A 22,451-nucleotide genomic window follows, 5' to 3' on the forward strand; every position below is an offset into this window, starting at 1 on the left:
GTGAGCGGTACGTTAACTGTTACATATAGAATGTGGGGATGGGCTACAACTTTCGTGGAGATATTCAAACTGTGACCGTCATTTTAATCAGTGAGAGTTACTTTTCTTATCACATAACTTTATTAATGTGCGTTTTGCCTAGGAAAGTCTGACCTATCGTTTACTTCCCACACACTAAAGTAGGCTATATTTAGGGATTAGACGTCTACATAGTGTACTTTTATTTCTAGCTTTATGATTCCATCCAGAAAGAACACCACAAACGAGGATTTTTGAATAGAAACTGAAATTTGTGTTTCTTTTAACTATTTTTAGTTTGCTAATTTTTAACTTTTACTTTAAGTAAATTCAGATAATTTTGTTTTGATGTATTAAAATAAACTTATCAAACTGAAGGCAAATCCCGCTCACTGGCACGTGCAAGTATATTGTGAATAAAGTGCAATGTCAATTTGGCGGAGATTTTAAGTTACTGCTCAAAAGTTTATTGTGTTTAAATAATTCAAAAAATGGTATTCGTTTAGTATAAAACACGGCATCTCGGAAAAATTGCAAAGTGAAATCATCTTAAAATCTTTACGGCGGAAAAAATAACACGCCTGTCTTTTGACACTTAGACTGGGACAAGGACGATTAAATATCCATCCATTCATCCATTATCCAACCCGCTATATCCTAACTACTGGGTCACGGGGGTCTGCTGGAGCCAATACCGGCCAACACAGGGCGCAAGGCAGGAAACAAACCCTGGGCAGGGCGCCAGCCTACCAGACGATTAAATATACACAAAATAAAGTATATATATATATATATATATATATATATATATATATATATATATATATATATATATATATATAATTGACTGAAGTCCGCAAATTCATTAATTGAATCTGCTTAATTCGTTGCGGATACACTGAATCTAAGGCAAGAACCAAAGTGGGTGCAAAATTCTGCAATTTTATCCTGCAATATTTTTTCGCTGTATGTTCATTTAATTTTTTTCATATATCGTAACCCAAATCTAACATCCATTTAAAAAACAAAAAAAATTGGGATACACTCTGAGAAGTATTTCACATGTGAAAACACTGAAGATCATGAAAGTTTGTGAATTGAACTAACAATGCCAGAGAAAAGTCTAAACCGATATCCTCTACATTCTTCAAAATAAATCAAAGCGGTTCTTCAAAGCGATGCCATAGGAGAACCATATTTGGTTTTCAAAAGAAACATACACATGAAGATTCCAGAACAAAATAAATCCGTAGGCTGCATAAATGACCATATCATCGGGTTAAAAGACATTTAATGTCCACATTAACACAGGCTCAGTTCAGGTTTTCCTAACCTAATTTCTGTTTTGTCCACATATTAAGAATTTTTTCAAAGGCAAAAGAGACAGTTTCGTATCCAAAGAAGCCTTCCCAGAATAAAGTGGCTCTTTGTCAAGCAATGGTTCTTTAAGGAACAACATAACCCAATGTTTATACGTTACAGGACCGTTAAGAATACACCAGCTCACCAAATCGACGGGAGTAACGGAATAATAGGAGATATACCGTGTATATCACAATAGGCTTCCTCTGTTAATGGAAGTCTCACGGTGGTAAAATAATGAGATATGAGGTTTAAAACATGTATAGGATATATTATTAGAAACAGGTAGATTGCGAAAGTCAAAGCTGCAAAATGTTTTAATCTAATTTGCGTTTATGCATCGTAAACTACCAGCATTGGTAAATCGTTTCCACTTCGCACTGTCCATGCATGTGTTCATTAACAGTTCACCAGAATAAGCCAAACTCCAAAATACATTTCGTCAAATTATTAATAAACGATTTTGTGATTACGGAAACGTTGCTTAATATTTTTCCAAATAATATTTTTTGAGAAAAAAATATAAAAGAGAAGGATGTGGAGTTACATAAGCAATTGGCTGAATGTAAGCGCTTTCGGCACATTTAAGTTTGAGGTTTCATAACATTTTTCAAACCTGGTTCAATACTGCAATCTAAGAATATTTAATAAAGCGTACGTCAACATGGAGAAAAATAAGTAAAACCATCTAATCGTTAAGACAGTCTTTCCTTCTTTTCGCTTTAGTGTGTATTTTTGCAAACCAGAAGGCTTTTTTTATTAAGCAAATAAGGCGTTAGAGTTTTTTTCATTTCTCGATTGTCCTGCAGTATCGTTTTCTTGAGCTCAATCACTTGAACTGAAAAAAAAAATTGTAAAAATAGTGTGATTTAAAATAAATAAATACATACATACATACATAAGGCATTCACACATACATAATATATAAATGTCGCTGTTTAATTTACAGTATATATTTACAGTGTAGTAGGTTATACAATAATGTATCCAGCTTTAGTTACTCACATATGTGTGGTGGAGCTCAGCATTATTAAACTTTTTTGGTAGTCATTTCTTTCAAGTTCTTTTTAATTTTTATTTTTAGCACCTGCTGTGCCACACAACTTCAGAAAGAGAAAAGTCCATTTGTTAATTGCACGTATGTAGAGAGGACAACAACAATGGAAATATTTTGCTACAGGATTCTTTGGAAGAATATTGTTTTCTTGATTTCGAGTAAATGAAGAACAACGAGAATTAAACGGTAAAAACGTACCTTAAAAATCTGAGAAGAGTAAAGATTTTAGAATTTTGAAAACTTTGAATCTTTGTAAGTTGCCCAACCTCGCTGAACGATTAGTTGTATTAATTTATGTAATGAATTTATTTCTCTTCTGTTGTTGCTTATATCGAAGTTACGTAATTATAATATGGTAATGGTCATTGCAAAGCGTTTTACTTTCAAAATATGCAACATGAAAATCAGTTTTCTATGCCCTAGCTTTATGGTGTCGGGCTGATTGATCATTCACTGCGGAACGGGGACCCACCCCGGACGGGAGGCCAGTCCGTCCATTCTTAAACGTTTCCGCGTGGTGGCTGTTTGACATTAAGTTTAAAGGTTTGTACTCTCTAACATTTGGAATTTCATGTCACAATGTAGGAGGCATTGTTCGAGTAGCATTTACCATATGTGTCACATTACAGAAATAATCTTCTTCGTATTGCAATATTCGTTTCTTAAAAATGTTATTTTGCTTATTGTCATGTAACGTGTCTGTAAGCAAGAGCGGTCCAAAACCCGGATTACTAATTCACTGATTGCGGTTGGTGAAGAATGGGCAGGAATAAACCATGCACTTGGTATTTTTTGCCACCATAAAAGCGTTAAAAGGAAGAAGAAAAGGAGCTGAACACAAAACGAGGAGTAGCTATTCAATTACAGCGACCAGGACAAGCGCTCTTTTTCTTTTATGTTTTAGTCAGCGGGTTTTAAAGATTGTCTTGTGTCTACTGGCAGATCGCGTTAACCATATCGCAGGACTATTGTCTGCAGGGTTCATTGCACCATCACTTCGTTTAACCTGGTTTTAGGGGTCACAGATTTTAAACCTTTGAAGGCCGATTACTTTCACATTAAAAGATGTTTTTTTCTCTTTCTCTCTCTCTTTTTCTCTTCTTTAAAGGCAGAACGGAATTTCACGGCTGATATTTTAAGTCATCCAAGGTAGGCAGTCAAGGTAATTTAATTACCTGGTTTAGCCAGGTCACATTACCTTGTCTCTCTCACCTGTCCTGTATCCTTAACACGAGCGAGTGAGTCATTAACTGATTATTCTCTCCATGTCCAATTACCATGGACTGCCGCTGTACCCATGCATCAGTCCGGGGGAGTGACCTCAATCGAGACTGCGCGCGGTCAGTCGTCACTCTTCGGTACGCTCCGTGAAATCGCCCGGAGTTACGTTAAAAAAAAACAGAAATAACGATCTGTCTGGGCTGTGACTTATGAATTAAATACTGAAAGACTGAGCTTTTTGATTTGATATGTCTATAAATCTACAGATACCTTCCTGTTTCAAAGCCTGCTGTTCGATTATACTCTGCGCTTATCTTTTTATAGGTATTCTAATATTACCCATTATTGTTTTTGTATGTCTGTCTTTTCGGAATTATTAAACTTAACACCTCTAGGATATAATATCCTACAGTGATCTGATTTAAAATATATTTATATATGAAAATGCTTCTTCATATGCGCTCATGTTTGATCAAAGTTGTTAAATGATACCGCTATTTTGTAAAGGAGTGGGGAGATGTTAATAGTGTTGATGCCGTTACCGAGTAGAACAGATTGTTAGGAAATTTTGGAACACCTGAGATCGGACAATTAGAAGGAAAAAGACAAAACCGAAAATGTCCTGGTCATTCGGCGTTAGCATGGCAGAGTAGTGTGCCACTGAGGGCAAAGGCTCAGTGTGCCGAAAGGACCTGCTTTAGCAAAGAGGCCAAGGGGGTTTCCAGACCGGTTTCGCCACTTCTACATTCACGTGTCCCTTACCAAAACTGACTCGGGCACAGCACGCGGAGTGCCAGCCGGCAGGAGAAATATAAGTGACGGTTAACGTTGTTTTGGAAAAGGAAAGCTTTCATACGAATACATGATTGTTCTCATAAAAATGAAATTGTCCTGTACCAGAATAATTACTATGTGCAATCAGTGAAAGGAATTGGCAGTAACAAGAGACAACCTTCAAGAAAAATGTATGTTACAAACGTGTGGTCCTATTGGATTTATTTATATATCATTTTTATGTGCAGTTCTTGAAGTTTAGGCAGTAATGAATAATCTATCTATCTATCTATCTATCTATCTATCTATCTAGCTATCTATCTATCTATCTATCTATCTATTATATAGTGCCTTATCTATCTCTATCTATCTATCTATCTATCTATCTATCTATCTATCTATCTATCTATCTATCTATCTATCTATCTATGGTTCTTAGTTGGAGAAGCTACAGAAACATAATAAAAATTTACTAATAATGATCCATTGTTAAAACTTCATTTTTACTCCATCCTTTTTAGTCATAGAACAGATTGCTTTAAGTCTATTTTTTTACTTTCATAGATTACTTGCCCTGTTTGAAATCCCAGATCTCATAATGATCCAGGTATTCAAAAACATATTTGACAGACACAGCCTTTTATAGAGGTTATTATTACTATTATCCTTTTTTTTTTAGATATGCTCTGATGGTTAGATTATTGCACAAACACATTTCTTCTTTCCTGGCAACATGAAATGTTTGTTGCTGTTCGAGTTGTGAGGCTGCGGGCCCTGGAGGGCGATTACCGACACTGTAACAAAGCTATCACTTCTGCACAGCACATTTAGGGGAATTAGTAAGAAATCTTACTGGGAAAAACTGAAATGTTCTTGATATTTTTAACACAAAGAACTCTTTTTAATGTCATTGTTTTATAATACTTTATCTTAAAAGTTATGCAGAAACATATCTGTCTGTCAATGATCAAGCATGAAATGTCCCTCACGGTTAAATATTTCATCATGAAGTGTGTCTGCAGGATGAGAGACTACCGATGGGTATCAGTGGATAGCACTGTCAATACAAATGCAGACTCTGTGCGCTGTATGTACTGTACACGATAACGTCTGTCTTAGTTACTGTAGCACAGGCCATTCTTCTTTCTGTGCTATAGCAGACTATAGAGATAGGCAAGGGATTTAGAGTTCTGTATTTTTTCATTTAGCTTCATAAATGTCATTTAGAAGAATTATTGAGAGAATACTTGTCACACACATGCTTAGGGGACTCCTCCAAAGCTACTGTGAGGTAAGCATTTCTACTCCAGGACAAGAGAAGGTGCTGCCACTAACTGACTTTTCTTTTCCATTAACAGCTGTGAGTGGGCAAAGAAATGAAGAAATCTGACCACACTTCTGGGGTAGTTCCAGAAACCTCACCCCTTCTGAGGCAATTGTTATATATATATATATATATATATATATATATATATATATATATATATATATATATATATATATATATATATATATATATATATATATGCCTATGTTACCGGCAATGTGTGAAAAGAAAGCAGGTATTGTGTGAAAACCGGCATTTTATAGAATACCTAGGCAATGTATACAATGCCCGAAATAGGACGTCAAAGTATGAAATACATCGTATTGCATACATTTCCTAGACATTCTATACAATAAATAAACGGCAAACCGGCAGTGTAGAATAAGCTTATTCTCGCCAGAACATTTCGTCAGTGGCGCCTGGATCTTTGTTCGTCCGTGTGGAAGCACGTGTGCTTGCTGTGCCGCAGCAGAGACTGTTCCATATATTGTGGTGGGTGAAGCACCGCTACAGAAGCTGACACATATTGTGCTGTGTGAAGATGGGAGAAAAGAATGTAATGTACGGGCAAGAATCACGACATGCTGACATGCGACAACGGTTCTACAAAGAATTATCCCAAATGCGAGCCAACGCTGCTAAAAATTGTGTTTTTCTAACGGAAGCCACTTACGAGAAGTTAGTGAATGACGTAACAAAGGCTAAAACGACTACTAAGAAGGAACAGCGGGACTATTGGCTGCTGAAACGCTACGATGTGATAATGGTAGAGAACTAAAGAAACTTGATTTATCCTGTTAAAGAAGGCATCAGTGCTATCCAGTTTTACGTCAGAGATTCTGAATTATTTGACGTACTTCACGACGCTCATTTGGCCATTGGCCATGGAGGACGAGACAGAATGTTGAAAGAGCTTGCACCCAAATACAAGAACGTTACCCGTCATGACATTGAACTGTATATTCACCTTTGTGAGCCATGCAGAAGAAACAAAAAGGTGTAAAAAGAGGCATTGTAGTGAAGCCTATGGTGTTTTCTGATTTCAGTTCCCGCTGTCAGGTGGATCTAATCGATTTTCAGTCCCACCCTGATAAGGAATACAAATTTATAATAGTGTACCAAGATCATCTCACCAAGTTTGTGGTTCTCAGGCCTCTCAAATCAAAGACAGCGGAAGAAGTAGCTTACAACTTGATAGGCATACTTACGTTGCTTGGAGCACCATCGACTTTACAGTCCGACAACGGTCGGGAAAGTGCGAATAAAGTGGTCAGCAGCCTGAAGGAATACTGGCCAACTTTGAAGATTGCCCATGGGAAGCCGCGCCACTCACAAAGCCAGGGAAGTGTCAAACTAGCTAACCAAGTCATCGAAAATATGCTGTCTACTTGGATGCAAGATGAAAAAACTGGCCGCTGGAGCGAGGGAATACGGTTCGTCCAACTTATGAAAAACAGGGCCTTTCACTCTGGGATTCAGAGAACACCGTACAAAGCTCTCTTTGGCTGCAAAGTTAAAGTGGGTCGCACAACGTCTTCCATACCCCAAGATGTTTTACAAGATGTACAGACAGAAGAAGAACTGGCAAAGATAATGGAAAGTATACAAACAATACAGCTGGAAGAAACAGACCATCCGACAGAAGAGACTGAGGTTACTGCACAAAATACTGACGAGAATTCAATCCATGATGAAGGAAACGAAAGTAGCAGGGAAGACATGGATAGTGAAGAAACCTCCTTTTCTGCCACGTGTTGTGTGTGCTTAAAGGAAAGCAGTGGTGCCCATACGTGCAGAAAGTGCGACCGAAACGTTCATGCGATCTGTGGACATGCTAATAAAGACGATGGCTTGGAGGAAATGGAAAGTTATGGGGTTAATATTTGGTGCACTGTTTGCTTCAACATTGAGAATGCAGTAGAAAGTAAGAGACAGTACAGGCCAAAATAATGAAAATGGACACTGACAAAAAATTCCCTCCTGTATCTTTGGGGGACATTGTGCGGGTTCCTATCCCTGATGTCGACATAGGGCACAGTGACCCGCAAAATCTCTTGGCAGTTGTTATGAATGTGACAGAAGACGGCTTTTACCGACTTGGAACGATGCAAGGAATTTTAAACCAACTCTATGCAAGATTACAATTCAGTGTTTGTCAAAAGGGCTTACTCAAGGTTGAAGACGTTCTTGACCACGAAATAGCTCTTTGATCTGCTGCTACTGCTCAGTCCACAGGAAGTGGCCAAGGATTTGTGAGGTGTATGTGCAAGACTAAGTGTCGAAACAACAGATGGCTTTGCGTAAAAAATAAAATTAAGTGCAATTCAAAATGCCATTCTAGCCTACCTTGCTGCAACAAATAGTAGGCTAAGTAATGAAACTTCTGATTCTTTTGTTCTCCCAGTCAGCATATCCTGTAGTTCATTGTGTATTTCTTCTTTAATTTTTATACACCTTTCCAATCTGGACATTTCACACTTGGCGTAAAATGGTACTTGTCATTCTTTATAATGTCTAGGCATTTTATGCAATGCCTAGGAAAAGTATGTAACAATGCAGATATTTCATACCTTGCCTAAAAATGGCAGGCATTTTATACTTTGCCTAGGTATTCTATAAAATACCTGCTTTTCACACATTGACGGTAACATATATATTTTATACATGTAATATACATATATATTTATTATATTAAGAATCTATACTAATAAAAGGCAAAGCCCTCACTGACTGACTGACTCATCACTAATTCTCCAACTTCCCGTGTAGGTAGAAGGATGAAATTTGGCAGGCTCATTCCTTACAAAAGTTAAGCAGGTTTCATTTCAAAATTCTACGCGTAACGGTCATAACTGAATCCTATTTACATACATATATATACGTTCATAGCCTGCAGCTCGGTCGCCGTGTGAGACGGAGTTGCGTCACCCATCACCACGCCTCCCACGTAGTTGGCTGCCTGCCCATATAAGGCTGTCAGTCAGCAAGCAATCCAATAGACACACTGCCGCTATGAGGTGTTTGTCATGCCTAAGACAAATACGATATTCGTGAGATACAAGTTTAGTGAGAAGACGCAAGGTATAAACGAGACTTTTGATCACTTTGTAACAGAGTTAAAATTGCTGGTGAGGGACTGTGCTTATGCAAACGAAGATGAGATGGTCAGGGATAGAATAGTGTTTGGCACAAACTCAGCAAAAGTGGGCCAGAAACTTTTAAGTGCTGGGTCTGAGCCAACATTAAATAAAGCCGTGGACATTGCAACATTGCACGAGATAGCACAAGCACAGCTGAGAACCTTTGATGCATTTACTCCGAGCGGCTCACGTAAACTGACTGTGAACACAGTACGCAGACAACAAGCAAGACCTCCAAAGAGCGCTGAACAAAAAACGCATTACACAATTGAGAAGGCAGCAAAAGAATATGAAGCGAGTGACGCATACAAGCATATTCATAAGTGCAGCTACTGCAGAAACAAAGCACATGGTGGAAAAAGTCAATGTCCAGCTAAAGGAAGACAGTGCAAATGAAGATGAGATGGTCAGGGATAGAATAGTGTTTGGCACAAACTCAGTGAAAATGCGAGAGAAACTTTTAAGTGCCGGGTCTGAGCTAACATTAAATAAAGACGTGGACATCTCAAGATCGCACGAGAGAGCACAAGCACAGCTGAGAACTTTCGATGCATGTACTCCGAGCGGCTGAACAAGCCTTTGTAGACATATCAATATGAAAGCAAGGTGTAAAGCTTAAGTTTAAATTAAGTTCATAGACACGGTGCCACTAAATATTCGCAAGCAAATCCACAACTTAATACCGGGAATGCATGTTAAACATCTTAGATTCACGAGTACCGATTTGGGTAGTGATCACTTCGATGAATGAAACCTGTTATCTTTACAACGGTTGACAAACACGGAATGTAACTTGAACACAACACGTCCTCCAAATACGAACCTGATTGAAAGAAATAATGATAATCAAATCCTTGATGACAGCAACACTCATAACAGTCACAAAACAATTACATTGACAATCATGTTACGTTATTTTTAAAATGTTTCCTTTTCTTTTTCATAACTTCTTTAACACACTACTTCTCCGCTGTGAAGCGCGGGTATTTTGCTAGTTATATTATATGTATAAAATATAATAAAATATAAAATAAGGTGTAGATTTGTTTACCAGACAAACATACATACATTTAGCTATATAGATGAATTCTGTGAATCAACCAGCAGTAGCCCAGCATCATACTGACATCCTGGTGACTCTGGTACCATATTTCCATGTCCTTGATATCTTGATGGAGTCTTTGACTCTTCTGCTGACTCCATCATGCCATATCTTTGGAGTAAGCTTTTGGATTTACCAATCAGTCTACATTCCCATCTCCACCTACAGTAGTACCCAAATAAAATAAGATTTCAAGCACTAGTGCAGCGTTTCTCAACCTTTAAGTATTTGCGACCTGAGTTTTCATAACAGTTTTAATCACGACCCCCTAACGTTTTTTTGAAAGGAGCCCACTAATACCAATTTGTTCTTTTTTAATTAATGATATATCATAGATGCATATTTTATTATACCTCCTTAACTTTTATCGACATTTATCTAACTCTATATTTATTTTTCTAGTATCCGAATGTAGTTTAAGTTAATTTGTTTTTGTTTCAATAGATGTATTTTTCATATTTTTGATTCTTGTTTTCTTTTTTTCACATCTTCACGCCCCCCTTTTTGTTACTTTGTGCCCCCCTAGGGGATCCCGCCCCACAGATTGAGAAACACTGCACTAGGGGACTCATTGAGGTTCCTTTGCAGACTTTCTGAGCTCATCCTCAGAATCATGGTGATTTGTTAAGTACCTTAACAAAAAGGCTTCTTCGTAATAATAAACACAAGCACAATTCTCTTTTCTCTTTCATTCTCCTTCTTCTCCTCCTCCTTCCATTCCACTATACAAGCTTTGCCCATCACCCACCTGACTCCAACTCATCTGGATGGGGCAGAACGGCACCCGAGACCTGGGAGTACTTCTGATGCCAAGGTATGTCCCTACAAAGTAGGGATCATGGATCTCTGCAGCACCCCCTGGAGGCATCCACAGTACCAAACAAGACTGTCCCAGTTTCCAGCATGCCTTGTGGGTGTATGAACTGGTAGCACCAACCAACCAGGGGTGCTGCTACCTAATGTGTCGGGGGAGTATGCAGCCCTGATAAGTTGTCTCCCCTATGCTTCCATCACACTAGTCTCCTGGTCGGTTATTGTTCCAGTTCTGTACTCACTTCTGCACTGGCATCTGGCCAAGGCAGGACAACCTCACCCTTACTTCTTGTGCCTCTGAGGGGCTGGCCTCCTGTCCAGGTAACGAATCTTAACCCATCCTGGCCGGAACACTTAACCATGCACACCATCCATAGCAATGATTATTGTCAATTGCTTCTTTTCATAAATTTAAAGAATTATTTTGTAAATTATTTGATTGTTTTTGATGGACAGACCACTAATTAGACAGCAGACCCCAGGTGGTACGTCAGCAAGCTGACAAGTAATTTTTGTGAGCACTAGGAGGTAGATGTAGAATATAAAAAGGACAAAACCAGAATATAAAAAGATACGATCAAGTCCAGTCATGAGATAAAAATCAAAGTTAAAAAAAAAATGGCAGTAAAAAGGTCAGAACCACAAGGATATATAAAAGGGTTTTGAATCCACAGCTTGTATGAGGAAGTGATTTTCATCCAACATTTCAGCTTTTCATATCAATTTTTTGGGGGTCATGACCCCTGAGGACACACCCTGAAAACATGAGGCACTGCCCTAATGACAGGTGTCCAAAATAGTGGAAATCATTAAAATACAAGATGGTGGCCAAAATTCACCAAAAAATTAAACAACTCGCAAAGGAAATAACAGAATTAAAAGCAACATCCAAAATGAAATCTTCAATTTCAAAAAAACCTCAAACAAGATGAAGAGCATACATATTGGTTGAAAAAAACTACATACTGTACACAAATGAATGGAAACACAGTCATAACAGCAAGTGCCGTCATCAGTCAGACTATAAAGTTCACTCAGTCACTCTGGTTATTAAAACAGGTCAGCTTCTTATTCTCAGTGTCCTCTTCTTGATTCTTGCTCTAGTATTTATGTTGGTCTTTTCACCAATTAAGTCTTTTCTCAATTTTGACCTTTTGGTTTTGTGATTGAAATTCTGAACTATGGACTGGTTTTTACTATATTGGATTCTTATGGGGTGGCACGGTGGCACAGTGCTAGTGCTGCTGCCTCGCAGTAAGGAGACCCGGGTTCACTTCCTGCATAGAGTTTGCATGTTCTCCCTGTGTCTGCGTGGGTTTTCTCCCACAGTTGAAAGTCATGCAGGTTAGGTGGATTGGTGATTCCAAATTGCGCTTGGTGTGTGGGTGTGTGTGCCCTGTGGTGGGCTGGCACCCTGCCCGGGGTTTGTTTCCTGCCTTGCACCCTGTGTTGGTTGGGATTGGCTCCAGCAGACCCCCGTGACACTGTAGTTAGGATATAGCAGGTTGGATAATGGATGGATGTTCCATTTTGTTGCTTTCGTATGTCCACGTATGTATTATTATTATTACTATATTTACTTTTGAATTAATAAAATCTTTTGATTTTTTTTTTATTGTTTAGATAAAATATTAACATGTTGGACTGACCAGGGTTTTCCCACATTATTCCTTTCTCCTTTTTGACATGTTGGTGAGTGTGATAAATAAAATTTGTGTGTTAGGAGTTTTTGACCTGCAAATCATGTTTCTGTTTTTTTTTTTTTTTTATTTTGATGTTGTTCTGAACAGTTTAATGTGATGCCACTGACAGCGTCACATGACCTCAATCGTCACTTTAATGATGCTGTAGCGTTAATGCTATAAATATGTGAAGATTTCAGTTTTCACTATCCTTGGCAGATAAAACAACTTCTGGTTTAGCGTAATTAGTTTATTTCCAAGTAGGCCTTAGTGCTTTTGATGCATCCTTTTGATGTTTGTCTTTCCTCCTGGCTAGTTTATTCTTAGTCCATGTTCTTTTCCTTGTTAATGTTTTTTGCCCCCAACATGTCTTTAAGTGCTGACAATAGTTTTTGGATTAATCATTTGTCCCTTAACAGTGATGAGCTCAGCAATATGGGAGGACCGTGAAGAAGAACCACTATTTCTTTGGACTGAGTGGAGACAGTAAAGGTGATTTAGGGATGCAGTTAGGATGCCCCGTTTGGTTTCCCTTTGAGAGGCACTCAAGGCATGGCTTGCTTGGAAAAACTCAAGCAGCAGACCCTCGACATACTTGTGGGATTGTATCAATCAGATGACCCAGAGAATCTGGGTGTTGGAAGCATTTGCCTGGTTAGCCGGGCTCAGTGTGTTTCTGCAGGATGAAAACGATGGTTTTGGTTTTGCCCACTTGTTTACATATTTTCTTGCTGTTTTTCTTTCATTATTATGGTGGTTTGGTATGTAGTAGCAGTTTGTAAGATAGGCAGGTGCTCATTCTGGATAATCTGGGTTACATGAGTGAAGCTGCAGATTCCCTTGAATTTTGTTGGTAAAATATAGAGATACTACTGGTATATTGATAAAGCCTACCCTGCAATAATTCAGGAGCAGACATGGATGGAGCGTGAAGAAAATTAGGCAGATTAGTCTTCACAAAATATCTAGCTTGTGTAAAAAAAATAATGTGTTGGAAGAAGATTATACTTGTGACATAACAGATCAAAGGACAAACAGGCATTGTCTACAGAGTGATTTTTAAAAGACTGGATAGTTAGTGGCTTTCATAACCTGAATACTGTATGCATTAAAGAAGGATGGTATTAACGATTATTGTTATTTACTTTAATATTCTGTGGAAATTCTACAGTCCATTTTATGGTTTTCCCACTCTTATTAATTAAATTTCAGCACTGCTTTCTGCATTTGCCATCATTGTTAGCATGATGATCATCCCCAAAAGGTACCAGGACTTCACTAGTCATGAATTCACTGAAGTGACCATAGGAAGTTCTTCCATTCCATGCTCATCCCGTTAAGTATCTGAGATTAGGAAAAAACAGTGTTGGTGTGTAATTCTGTTTTTGACTAAATCTTTACCGGTATACAAACTTGCTTTTGATTTTTTTGAGTAGTATTTTGAATTTAATGACAAATCAGTTGGATATTTGACTACAACATTGGCTCAAATTCTCTCCTGATCCCATTCATTGAAAACTTCACTGTCTCATTTTAGGCCAATACAGTTAGCATATATGGAGTAACTGGTACCAGCATCCCCATTTTAAAGTGTGTTCTACAGCATTATCAGATAGTAAGTGAGTGACGGACGACAAGGTCGCTAGTAAAGTGGCAGTAATTAACTGGAGCACGTAGCAAAGACATACAGAGAGGATTTGGAGCACAATTTCACTTCAATGGCAGAACAACGAGGTGTGTTTTCATTGTCATCTGCCCTCCTCCATAGTCTCAGGGTGTGTATGTCTGCAGTTCAGAAACAGAAAAGACATTTAGGTCGCACCATGATGCATTCTTCTTGAGGCTGCTGTAAAGGAGTGTTTGTTTAGCATGTGTTCATTTTCAATTCCATTACAATCAAGATACAATTCAGTCAAAATATTCTTTAAAAATATACAGGTGGCCCTTGTGAAACAAACAAGTTCTATTCCTGCTGATATCTTAACTCCATTTTTTTAGATAAGTCAGAACTTAAACTGAAAATGTCCATCCAGTCATTCATTATGCAACCCGCTATATCCTAACTACAGGATCACGGGGGTCTGCTGGAGCCAATCCCAGCCAACACAGGGCGCAAGGCAGGAAACAAACCCCGGGCAGGGTGCCAGCCCACCGCAGGGCGCACACACAGCCACACACCAAGGACAATTCAGAATCGCCAATGCACCGAGCCTGCATGTCTTTGGACTGTGGGAGGAAACCCACACAGACATGGGGAGAACATGCAAACTCCACACAGGGAGGACCAAGGAAGCGAACTGCGAGGCAGCAGCGTTACCACTGCGCCACCATGCCGCCCACTGAAAATGTCTATTCATGTAAATGTCAGATAAAAGTATAATGCTTTATTACTTATTTTACAGTAAAATGTGAAGCAATATTACTGTACTTTAAATTACAAAACACACATTATTTTAATTAAAATGAACCAGGGTTACATTACAGTATTTTGATCTTTCGCCTTAACATCATTCAGTTTTTGATAATGACACAGTCCCATACAGAATTGGAAAAGGCATATTGATGATATGAAATGCCACCATTAACTGGTAAATGACCCCTCAGCAGAGACATCTCTTCTTTGTTGTGGGATCACTAGGAGTGTCACTGTTCCCTTCCAGCAAGTGGTACCATCTAAGAATACATGGCTGTGACACTTACTTATGCTGTGAATTAAAAGCAGCAACTTCTACCACTCATTCAAAAATGGCCAGCTGCTGATCGAGTCGCTTACCTGTGACTGTACTTACATCATAGCACCTTCAGCGACATGTGTGCACAAAAGCAAAAAATAATTAAAAATGTGAATAGCAGTGTGCAGTACTGTTCCTCACTATTAGTGACACTTCACACGTACTCTTCCAAGAAAGTCGCTAGATGGAAATGAATTAAAATTCAGTTAAAAAGAGTGGAGGTTCTCATTTGTATCAAATTGCCTTAACGTGAGACTCACTTGCGTAATGTCAAGCCCACCGGTACAGTATAGTGTTGTTTTTTTACTGGGATTGATTTGAAAGGTGCACAGGTAAAAGATTTGGTTATAGCACAGTCTCTTATAGGTTTTCCTCTTCAACCTTCAGAGCAGATAACAACGACCCAGAAGAGGAGCTCTACTTCTTGCTCTGTCTCTTTCATTTCTACAATATAAAAGCTACCCTCAAGGGGACGGCCATGGTACAACAATGTGTAGGCATCAGTTGTATAGTGCAGACTCATAGGTCCAGAGATGAGGATTCAATTCAATATATCTATCTGTACGTCTGTCTGCTCGTCATGAGAGTTCAACTTAACATATTTAGATCAGGTTTTTTTCTATAATTTGCTTGAACATTCCGGTTAATTTTGCGACCTCTCTCACTGTGCCAAGTATCATAATTTGTTTGCTCTGCTGATTCATTTGCCCTCCTCATTCACGCACCAGCGTTGGGGCGTATCTTAAATCCACTTAGCTAGTGAACGAGAAAAACTACTTAACGGATTTAGATCTAGTTTTTTTTTTCTAGAATGTGCTTGAACATTCTGGTTGATTTTGCAACTTCTCTCATCACGCTAAAAATCATAGTTTGCCTGCAGGAGTGATATACAGTATTTGCGCTAATCCAAGACAGAGGCTGCAGGCCGAGGGGAGGGGGAAGCATGATGTCAGGAGTGGGGAGTTGGTCTGCTTCTGTGTTTTGGAGTGTAACTTGCCTCCACTTAGCTGGCGATATCTTTTTGTTTATTGATATTTAAAGTTTGTCCTGTTTCACTACTACGCGGCTAGAGCTGCAGGGAACAGCTAGTACAATTATATATAGCTTTTCTAATCTACAAAAATCACTTTGAATAAAAGTGTGGAACCACTTCAACCACCACCAATAGGTAGCATCCACCTGAATGATGCGATGGCAGCCATTTTTCCATCATTATGCTCACCATACATTAGCTTATAGGTGGTGAAAGGGTAACAGAGATAGTTAATCAATAAAGGACAGGGGATGGTTAAGAAGCCTTAATGACCAGGCCATGGTGGACAATTCAGCCAGGACGTCAAGAAAGACTCAACTCTTCTTGAATATCTAATGACCACAGGGAGGTAGGAACACGGTCTCAACCAAAGAATGGTGACATTTTCTACAACACAGTGTCCATGTCACTGCACTGGGGTATAGAGATCCACACACAGACAGAAGGGTAAACATCTCCCGCTGGCCTCACCAACACCTCTTCCAGCAGCAACCTAAGATCTTCCCAGGTGGTCTCCACTCTAAGTACTGGCTGGGCTCAAACATGCTTAGTTTCAGGTGGATTATCTGTTCTAAAGTGCAGGTGGTATGGAATTCACATGTCTTTCCTGCGGTAATGCTGATGGTCTCTTTTTTAGTAGTCATTGTAGGAGCCTTAGAATGAGTGAATGAGACTGTACCTATGCTGTGTCTTGTCATAGGATGGTGATCCATCTAGGCTGGATCTTGTCCTTTGCTCAAGCAGTGATAAAAGTATCTGACTCAAAAAAAAACTTGAATTGGGTTTAAATGTTCCATGGAATTTGCAGATGTATGGAAGTTTAATTATCAGGTATCCGTAAAAGAAAAAGCTATTTGTCAATAAATAAAATGTCTAATTAGATGGTGAGTTACATTCACATCGCATTCACATGTATTTGCTTAGCAGACAGTTTTATTCAAAGTGACGTTACATAAATTATTTATTAATGCACACTATTTGTCCAAAAGTATAGTGGACACCCCTCCAAATTATTGATCTCAGGTGTTTCGTTGTTAACAGGTATATAAAATCAAGCACATAGCCATGCAGTCTTGGAGACAAACATTGGTAGTCAAATGGGTTGTAGTGAAGAGACTTTAAACATGGCACTGTCATATGACATTTCTGATCAGTTAGATCTGCCCTGGTCAACCGTAAGTGCTGTTATCATAAAGTGGAACTGGCAAAGTGCAGCAACAGCTCAGCCATGATGTGGTAGACCACACAGGCTTACAGAACTGGTCCTCTGAGTGCCTATCTTCTGTTGCCTCACTCACAGCAGAATTCCAAACTGCCTCTGAAAACAACATCAGCACAAGAACTATGGGTCAGGAGGTTCTTGATATGGATTTCCATGGCCCAGCAGTCACACAAAAGCCTAAAGCTGCTATGAGCAATGCCAAGCATCAGCTGGAGTGGTGTAAAGCACACCACCATTGAACCTCTGGAGCTGTGGAAACTTGTTCTCTAGAGCGATGAATCACACGTCACTATCTGGGAGTCTGATGAATGAATCTGGGTTTAGCAAATGGCAGGAGAACAAGACCTTCTGGACTGAATAGTACGTACTATAAAGATTGGTGGAGTTGGGATAATGGCCTGGGGCTGTCTTTTAGGGTTTATGCCAGGCCCCTTGGTTCCAGTGAAGGGGACAGTTAATGCTACAGCACACAAAGACATTTTAGATAGTCGTTCACTTCCAACTTTGTGGCAACAGTATGAAGAAGATCCTTTGATCCCTTGTGCACAAATCCAAATCCAAAAAAACATGAAGGAACTCGAGTGGCCTGCACAGAGCCCTGACCACAGCCCAACTGAACACCTTTGGGATGAAATGTAAGGCAGGTCTAATCATTCAACATCAGTATCTGAATTCACAAATGCTCTTTTTGCCAAATGGGCACACATTCCAACAGACACACTCCAAAATCTTCTGGGGAACTTCCCAGAAGGACAGAGGCTGTTACAGTCACAAAGCCGGTTTCATATTAATGCCCCTGGTTTTGGAATGGGATACGCAACAAGCTCCTATAGGCGTGATAGCCATGTTTCTATAAAGTTTTGGCCATATAGTGTACAGTATATGTGTCTTATATTTCCTAAACTTTCAGTGAAGGCACTGTTCTTTTTGTTAAGAACTGGTTGAAACAAATTTACAACTTTGTAGCTTAGCTTTTGTAGAAGCAAAAACCATCTCTCCCTCTCAGAGCTGCAGTGTACTCCACAGTTTGACTTCAGGAGACTTGAGAAACAAATCCTCAACAAAAGGAATCTTACCAGCAGTGGGGGGGCGGTTTGTAGGTGGAGGAATACAGCAGCCGTTGCGTGAACACTGCCGGCGCATGTTAATACAAAGCTGAGAAGGTCCATTCTTTTCCTCTTGAGGTGGAGCTGCAGTGATGAAGGATTTGGTGAGCTCTTTCACATCTCGCCCTGATGTGAGTGGCACTTCTGCATACTATGCAGGTGTGCGAATCAGTTAATGTTTTATACATTTCATACCCCACAACAGCTGAAAGCTTAATCGGCTCAAACCACACTGCACAAATGTGGTTACCCCTGCTATCACCACCTCGCTTTTACGTGCACCACTTTGATCTTCATGTGCCAGTGTGAATTGGGATATGTGTATGCGTGTGTGTGCGTGTGTGTGTGTGTGTGTGACTCAATGAGTACAATGATGTGTGAAATTCATTCAGTATACATTCAAACACAGCTGTTCAAAAAAGAGGGATTTTTTCCCTCCAATTATTCAATCTTAGACACTGAAGAAATTTGGGTTGGGTTCATTTATGTTTTATTAAATAGAAAAGTGCATCTATGAAATGACTCAGAGGATGAACTGGTGGAGACTAGTATTGGTCACACAGATCCCATTTTTCTTTCTCAGGACCACACATCTTTTTTTTTCTTTTTATGTTGTTTTGTTTGCATTCTCACAAGTCAGTTTTGATCAAGCTTGCAATAAGAGATGCCATACGAAACAAAGATTTCTTAATTGAGGTGGTTAACTCCTGTCTCTTAGGCTATCAGTACAGGCTCACCACGGCTTTAACAAGAGATGACTACATGCAGAAACTGGATTCATAGATTCATTATGGATTGGTATGGAGTTTCTCAGGGCACACAGGGTTCACCTTATATCCATATGATGTTTATTTTAGAGTAAGCAGCAGATCTAAACTGGTCCAGAATTAGTGAGAGAGAGAGTGTGTGAGCCCTGTGATGAACTGATGTCCACCCATACTTGTTGCCTCCCTTGTGCTCACAGTTGCTAGAACAGACCCCAGCTCCCCAAGATCTTTCCCTTCATTTTTTGAAAATAATTATGGACGGATGAAAAATTTATAATAGTAAACTTAATTTGCTGGGTTGTTAAGGAAACATAACATAAGGTAAGAAAAGGTTAGGTAACATAAGGTTAGATGAGGTAAGGTTGCACAACATAATGTAGCGATCACTGAGATGGCGGGAGTGAGGTGTTTATACAAATATCGAATATACTCGTAGTTAAGCCCCAAACTGGGTGTATGCAGTGTAAATAAACAGTGTTGAAAGCCTAATGCGCCCACTCCCTCTTCCTATTGTTATGGGTCAGAGGAAAGAAGAAACAAGCACAGCTCCCATGCCGACTTCTACTTATTCTCTTTGTCCCCTCAGAATGCTATAACTAGTTTTAATTGTTGAAATTCAGCCAAGCATTTTTCACAGCAAAACTGGTGAGTTTGCCAGCAAATTTATTTGCTGAATTTTTGTCTGAAAATTCACCAATGCAGTAAGGTTAGGCAAACTTTTTTTTTCCCAGAGCTGTAGTAGCCATCCTACTATTACCAACAAGCTGGTTTAGCCAGTCAAAATTTAATCATAAAGCCAGTCCAGGATGGGAAGAATACCTTTATTTCCATGTACGCAGAATCACTCAGTACCTGTGAAGAGATGACTGATGTACAGATGGTGGTAAAACTTCTTAAATGCACTTGTCATTTACAGAAGTACGTGATCTGTTACATTTCTCATGCCCTTGCTAGTTACTGATAAACAGAACCCTTGTCAGGATTTTGCCACACTAGATTGTTTTGGTTCTCCTAACAATACTTGTCCTTGGGCTAAAGTAGCAGCGTGACTAGATCATAGAACAAGAGGCTTTAATTAAAATGCTTCCTAAGAGTGCTAAAGGCAAAAACTAATAATTAGCAAGAAAAGGAGTCAATCAATATAATCAATTGTCACACGCGTGTGAGTAGGAAGGAGCTGTATGGACCAAGAGAGGGTAATTCCAGGCCAGGGGGTGACGGGATGCACTAAACCTTCTTCTTTTGCCTCTGCAGTCCAAACACGGGAAAATCTGCCCGATTCACTTTTGATGACATCACTTCCGGTTCTGGCACCCTGAAGAATGTCACTACCGGTTCTGATGCCCTGAAGAATGTCATTTTATGTTCCACCACATCACTGGCCTTTAAAGCCACCATAATTTTACTAAGAAGTCAGTTCAATTGTGGACTCCAACCTATGCACATCAGTGCCATTTGCATACCCTTTTGCAGCCAAGGATATTATATGGGTGGCTGCCCCAAACCTTTTTTTGAGTGTGTGTTGAGTTTGTTTATTTCACACAACATATAATCAATTTGCAAAAATCAATTTGTACTCAGTAATAATCAACTCTCACAATCCCAGCCCCTTCCCAGTTATCCAGCCATATTGTAAAAAGTATGCAATAAAATAAATAGAAACAAGGAATGTTCACAAAGTTTCCACACTTTTTTTAACTCTGTTTATTAAGAATTTCAAAACAGGTAATTACATCACTTTTCTACATAGTCACCTTCGCTTGCGATACAATTTTCCCAGCGTCGTACCAACTTTTTAATGCCCAATTACTACTCCTCCCGCCTTCACTGTTTCCAACGAAAATACAAAAGTGCAAAAACTTTTTGAACAGCCCTCGTACATCCTAAAAAATCAGTGCATATCACATTCCCGTAATACCATGTTTTTGATTAAAGATTCTCCTCTTCCTCTTATTCACAGGTCAAGAGTCCTATCTCCAGTTAAAAAGTGCAGCATTATGGGAATGCGATACCCGTTTATGATGTGCGCTGATTTTTCTGACCTGGATACGATTGACTTGTGGATTCAGCATGAGATTTTTTTTCTTTTTTCCACAGATATTTTTTACATCGTCTGCCAATGTACAGCATTTATCACTATTGGGTTCTAATAATAATAATAATAAATTGTATTTATATTGCGCTTTATATTTAACAATCTCAAAGTGCTACTAAATAAGAATAAATTAACAAACAAGATAATCTATAGAAATAATTTAACAAAATGCCTTTCTAAAAAGATACGTTTTTAGGTTTCGTTTGAAAGCATCAGTCGACTGTGGGGCTCTCAGGTAGTCAGGGAGAGAATTCCACAGCATCGGCGCCAAAGCATTGTGCAGGACCCCTTACACCCCTCACATGGACTTTTCACACTTCTGCCATCCAAGAGAAGATATTGCAGCATCAAAGCCAGATCTGCCAGGCTGCAGGAGAGTTTTTACCCTCCTTAACACCAGGCTGCCCCCCGAGACTTTCCACACAGCCTCAACCACCTTTAAAAACAGAACTTTTATACATGAAAACCACTGTCCTGCAAAGATGAGTGTGCATGTAGAAAAGAACTGAAAATCTCATACTGACCTTTAAGAATTTTGTCACTCTTTATCCTTCTGCTGTGAAACATTCTGACTTGTCATTGTTTACACGTCTTAAACAACTATTATCATACACTGATAATTTCTGTATTATCTATATCTATAACTTATTATTTATTTATTATATTAAATATTGTACACCTCAATATTGCTGCTACTTCTTTGTCCTGTCTTTGCACAATGTCTTGTCTTGTTTGTGTTTTAATTTTTAATTTTTCAATTTTTTAATTTGAATTCTATTTTTAATTTATTATTTGCACGTCATGTTGTTACACTGTGGACCCTGAGCTTCGCAATTTCATCTGTCTGTATACTTGTACTGCATATGGTTGAGATGACAATAAAGTTCACTTTGACTTTTGACTTTAACTTTGAATAATAGCAAAGCACTTTAACAAAAAAAACTACATTGTAGCATAACAACTTACAACAGCTAGTGAAAGACAAAATTGGATCAATTGG

At 38.9% G+C, this 22,451-nt stretch overlaps 1 pseudogene; it reads left to right on the plus strand.

The window, feature by feature from the left end:
- Positions 1-5,975: 5,975 nt before the first annotated feature.
- Positions 5,976-7,709, plus strand: LOC120543343 (annotated as a pseudogene).
- Positions 7,710-22,451: the final 14,742 nt, after the last annotated feature.

Source organism: Polypterus senegalus, chromosome 13, assembly GCF_016835505.1.
Source record: "Polypterus senegalus isolate Bchr_013 chromosome 13, ASM1683550v1, whole genome shotgun sequence".
Taxonomy (NCBI): domain Eukaryota; kingdom Metazoa; phylum Chordata; class Cladistia; order Polypteriformes; family Polypteridae; genus Polypterus; species Polypterus senegalus.